This window comes from Cynara cardunculus (assembly GCF_001531365.2).
Source record: "Cynara cardunculus var. scolymus isolate 2C chromosome LG 12, CcrdV1, whole genome shotgun sequence".
Classification (NCBI taxonomy): domain Eukaryota; kingdom Viridiplantae; phylum Streptophyta; class Magnoliopsida; order Asterales; family Asteraceae; genus Cynara; species Cynara cardunculus.
In genome coordinates this window covers 2,140,283-2,146,670 of record NC_037539.1, presented here as the reverse complement: position 1 = coordinate 2,146,670, position 6,388 = coordinate 2,140,283, and positions in this window count along the sequence as shown.

The following is a 6,388-nucleotide window of genomic DNA, read 5'->3' as shown; positions in this document are numbered from 1 at the left end:
ATTCTAATAAATATTTCATCTAATTATTAATTGTAAACTTTGAAAAATTATGAATTAATTAGAATATTGAGGTTGACACTTTATGTTTATTCATATTACATCTAATGTTTTTAAAAATCATAAATTAATAGACTTTTTTTCTAAAATTCGTTTAACAAATCCAAAATTTATAATAACCAATTTGAAATTATGTTAGTCAACATATTATACTATTTATTTTTTATCATTAACATATAATTTATTTTTATCATTTTATATTTTCAACTATTTTATCAGCTGATTTTTATAAAACTTAATTAGTTTGTCATCTAGCTTATCCATCATCAGTTAACCTATCAACTATCAACTAACTTATCAGTCAATTTATCAAATATAGCCTAATTTCAATAACAAACGGATGCCAAATTGAATTTTCAAATTTCCCCCAGTTTAACCATCAGCTAACTTATCAGTTAACTTATCAATTATCAGCTAACTTATCAGTCTGGGGTTATTTGGTTTATGCTGGTGAACGAAAATGGGAATAAAAATGAAAATGACATGAAATGAAAATGAAAATGAATTTCATTCCTCCCAGTTTAATCTGAAATGAAAATTTGGGCTTCTAGGAGAATGAACCTATATATTATATAATACTAAACAATTATTTTTTATTTTCATTGTAATTGATTACTGTTTAATACCTCTAACCAAACATTACCTTAATTTATAGTTTTGGAATTGTTTTATAGTTTTTATTTTCATAGATTTTTAAGGATTATTTTTGTTATGATATTTTGTTCATAGGTCTACGAATGGAGTTGACGTCTAAAGATGGACAAATTTTATATTTCTATTAAAATTAAATTAAATTTATCAACATCAGAAAAGCATACATCGAACGTGATTGTCTGCTAGTTTTCTTACTACTTGTCAACATCCTCAATTCTAGAGTCTCCATTTGTAAGCAAACTCAAATCATTTTGTGCAAAACCACATGCTTTAAACCTTTTCATATTATAAAAAAGGTGTATAATGATAATAAATACAAACATATGAATACCTATACAAAGAAGATTTACTTCGTAAACCACGTTATTTGTATAAATCGTACAACTTTTATTTAACCAATTATAATTTTTTATTTTGTTCATTTTTTTTTTATAATTATGAAAGATTGATTAATTATTTTTATTGTGGAGGGTGTTAATCATGAATATTATCATTTTCGTTATATTAATTTTAGAAAAATAAATGAAACAGTTTCATTAAAATTTCATAAATATTTATATGAAACAATTTCATAACCATATATAAAAAAACTTTATAAAAAAAAGAGTATTATATGAAACAATTTAATAAGATTAAACAATGAAATGAAAAAAATTCATAAGATTAAACAATGAAATTAACGGATAAGGGTAGTTTGCACGGTTTGTACAAATAAGGGTGGTTTACATTTTATCGTTTATCCATATATATATATACATGTGTGTGTGTTCGGAAGGAAAGTTTACTTGTGAACCGGAGATAAATGAGAGTGTAACACGTATTTCTATTCATTAGGAATAATATATATATATATATATATATATGATTTTTTTATAGAATGTATGATATATGATTAATGATGAATGTCCCTTGAATGTTATAGATACATGCACATTCTCGTTGGTTTGTGGTAAGGGCACAACAAAAGCTGGGGCGGACCTAGTAAGCATGGAGCAAGGTATGTGCACCCGTTCAACTTATTTTTATAATTAGAATATTTTTTAAGGTAGAAAGAAGCACCCCTTAATGTTTTTTAAGGTAGAAAGATACAAAGAACAAAAAAAAACCCGGAAGAAATGAAAAAGACTCTTGAAATCAACTAAAAAACCAAAAAAGTCATTCGAAAATAACCAAAAAACTTTAAAAAAATCCCTCGAAACTTTGGAAATCGGCTAACAAACATATTGAACGACTTTGCAGGGGCTTTGATATATCTTAAAGGTGCAGCCATTCAACAAAAATCATGCGTCCTCCCACCCAACTCGAAGCGATTCAATACTTAATTGAGTAATCAAAATTTCAAACCGTAGGTATTTGATTGAACTTGCGTTAGAATCATTTGAACGCAACCTAACTTGGTGAAACTTGATGCCTTTCTATACTATGGATATAAGGCATGTTTGTTAGCAGCTTAATGTGACTCGCAACTTATTCAGTCAGCTATACATGAGTATTTGATAGCAGTTTAATGATATAGGAAGTGGTTTATTCAGTAAACTTTTGAGAAGAAACTTTATGCACAAAGTCAAGTTCTTTTCGAACCAACCCCTCTCAATTTAAAGACAGACTTCTTCCATCTATAAAAAACTCCTCTTAAACAAAACATTCTCAACCTATACAAACAGATTAATCCGCACAAACAATTTTATCCATACACAACTTAATGTAAAACCAACCAGACGACCCTTTTGATATGATTGTTAATTAGTTTTTAATTAATATGTATACATCAGACATTAGACCAACCCGTAAATAGCTATATTCACAATTATATCACAACTTTCAACTGTAATTTTAGTTTCCCGCCTACATAAATCTTCAATTTTCTTCTTTTGATTTTACTTAGTTTAAGCATAATCGCTTTGCTAGATTGTAAAATGATGTATTAAAGTTTCCACCCACAACCGAACAGAGCAACTCAACCTGCACGGTTTAGGTTAATTAGATTAGGCTGTGAAAATTTTCAAATCGTAAACATTGGATTGATTTGTTCTAATGTCTTCAACCCAACCAACTCAAATCATGTGCAACCCCAGTCGTTGGTTCGCTACAGAAATTAGGTTCCCAACCCCAATCCTAATTAATATATAAAATCATTAATTAAAACAAATTTTTAGAATTTCTTTTTTATCCCTCTAAGTTTATCTGGTTTTTCATTTTGTTATGTTATTTTTTAGAAACAAAATGATGAGTAATGATGGTTGCTCTTTGTTCATTTGTGTTCGTTTATTTTCATTTATGTTCGTTCACTTATGTTTGCTATTTTACGTTCGTTTACATTCTAACAAACGAACATAAACGAACACGAACAAACACGGTTTCTTAACGAACGAACATGAACACAAAAAAATTTGTTCGTTTGTTTGATTAAGTTAAACAAACGAATACGAACAAGCCTTCATTCGTGTTCTTACAGCGCTATTAAAAAGTATTTAAAGTAAGGGGCCGTTTACTAGACACTTACCCGGTAAGTGATGGTGATGATTTTTATCCGGGTAAGCATTTACTGGGTAAATTGTTGCATACGATACCGTTTTAATATACTACAATCTTATCTGGTGAAATAGATTATAGTGTTGACTCCTATTGTTAACGCTTACCGGGTAAGTATTTGAGTAAACGACCCATAAGATTAAAAGTATATTATACAATTATTAATAAGATAAGTACAAACAAATATAATGATCTTTTCCCGTTACTCCTCCCTTTTCCACCACCCACCAACCATCGCAATCACCATCTCCACCCACCCACCCACCATCCACCGCCACTCCTCCATCATATTCAAGAGAAATTAATAGAAATAGACAAAAAGTCATCTTCAGGGATCAAATTCATCTCTTAGTCATTTTTCTCTGAAGTTATTAAAAACATCACTATATCAACATGTGGCACCTCTGTCATTTGTACAGGAGCTAAAAAAAAAAAGAACATTCATTTTTCACCCACTTGGGAGGTGCCACTTGCGAACTTGAGTGAAAAGTGGATTTTTTTTTTTGTCTTTTAGCTTCTCCGCAAGCCATAGAGATGTCACTTGCGGATGTAGTGATATTTTAAAAATCTTCGATGAAAAATAACTAAGAGATGAATTTGATCCTAAGGGTATCTCTAAAATGAAGAAAATGAGAATTTTGAACCAATATTTTGCTCCAACAACTTCCCTTAAACTATCTCCAAAATAGAGAAAACAGAAAACAGAATGGTTTTTTTATCCAAATATGGAGAACGTCTCGAAAACTATTACCAAATAAGACCACCATTTGAAAATAAACTTTTAAGGTCTGTTTATTTTTTCAAAATTACCCTTAGTATCTCTGAAATCTGATTCGTTCAGATGTTTGGGTATTAAAAGTGTTTGTTTTATTTCTAAAATAAGAGTTTAAAAGCTCTAAATATTCTCTGAAATTTTAAGTGGTAAACATATCCTTTAATATCTCTTAATCTTAATCCACCCTCTATCAAATGGTTCATATTTTGGGGGTGGAAGAGATTATTTAGCAAAAACTATTTATCCTTTTATACTTTTATAAATAAAAAAACTATTTATCTTTTATATTTTTGCACTAATTTGACCGTTTCAGATTTCAAACTTCAGACTTAAAAACAAACAATCTTATTGATCCAGATTTTAGACTTCAAAACCATCTCTTATAAATCAGAAATAAAATCAAACTTCAGCATCTCTTAACAAACAAACGTCACCCTAAAAAGAAAAATAATATTTTAATAAATAAATAAAATATTTTAATATTATAATCAATGTTGGATTCTCCAAAATAAAAAATCTATCTAAGATAAATACATTTTATTTTAATAAATTTGATTTTTTAGTCTCTATTTTAACTTTTTTTTTAAATTGAAAATCACTATTTCATCCGATTTCCCTTAATTTAATCGGCCTACTCGAATCTGTCTTATCCTTAACTGAATGCAAATTTCTAGAATCAATCCTAGGGCCAAAATGGTCCACCTCACTCTTGGTTCTAAGACCAACTTGGTCATGTCTTATCCTAGGTCCGTAGGTCCTAACTCCTAAATTGTTCTTTCCATTTTATTATTTCTTAAATAATTTTTTTTATTAACCTGAATATCTAACCCACTGTATGAGCCGACTAATTTCAGAACGATAGATCAGAGTCATCGTATTTGAACCTCTGTAGCCACAAAAGATTTTTATTCCTCTTTGGATTTTAACTTGGAACCTCGAGACACTTTTGATATTTGATGTTTAAGTTCAAATCAATCAAACAACACTCTTATAGTATAAAACCATGAAAAAAGATGGGTGGCATGTGAAAATACGAAATCGTGAAAAAAAAAAATCTTTTATAAAGTTCATCTGTTTAAATCCTTTCTAAAGTCATTGGGATTAATCGAGGTGTATATAAACTGATTCGAATATAAAAATGTATTTGTGATGAGACCCCGTGAAATTTTAAAATTAAACAAGAATGAGATACCATGGATCATGGAATTGCATTTGTTTAGGACAATTTTTGTGCAATTTTTTGTTGTAGGCGGTGTTATGCTTTTCTTCGATGTTTTTTGTGTTTTCGTTTTGTGTTCGAATGGGTTGTTTGTTTATCTCTTAATAGTTTCATTAAGAAGTAGTATCTGAATCGTTAAAAGGTGAATCTTGTTTGGCAAAAAAAAATTTGTTTCTTAATGGTTCAAAAATCCTCTAAATGATTTTGTATCATAGGTCTCCCTTAACCATTAAGCGCCCTAATTTCATTGTAATAAATTACCAAACAATTGTATTTCATTTTACACTATATCATAAGAACATCTTAATCATTCTGACCACTTAATCATTCTACAACTGTCAAACAACCACTTCATCTTACTGTTTTTTTTAAGTATATAATATTTATATACGGAAAATGCAACAAATAAACTCACACACCCTTCTCACCTATGATGGGGTTTGAACCCCTGACTTCCTAGAAGACCAAGGGCTACGATACCACTAGGTCAAATGCCTTTTGGTTCATCTTACTGTTTGTGTAATGCTTTTGTTTGTCTTCTAATTTATAAAAAAAAATTGTACTCATTTTTGGGTTCATATTATGCATGTCTAAGAAATTGGTTTATAATTATTTATGTGATTTCAATATATTATTTAAATAATTCAAAAAAGGGTAATTTGTTATATTTTGTACTTATTTTCGTCTGTTGTGATTTTTATTTTCTGGAAAATTTATTTTATATATTCTTTTACAAATTTTATTAATTCTTTTTTTCAAAAATGATTTTTTATTTACAAAGTTGCAAATATTTTATTTATAGAATTATAATATATATTATCTTAATTATATTGAAGTTAACGCTTAATTGCATCACATAACATGATACTTTTTTTATAAAACTAGAAGAGTACTCGCGTAATGCAGCGAGACACATCTCGATTTTAATGTTCTATTTTATTCTTTGTCTCTGTCGATGTTATAATACGATTTTATGCATTTTAAATAAAACAATAATGATTTTATTTTTGAATAAAATATAAATTTGAATATATCATAAAAAATTGAAAAAAATTATATCAATTTTAATATCAAATCAACTATTTAAAAGTTTTCATTTTTTATGTAATTTATTTAATTTATTTTTTATTATAATTTAATTTAAGTTTAAT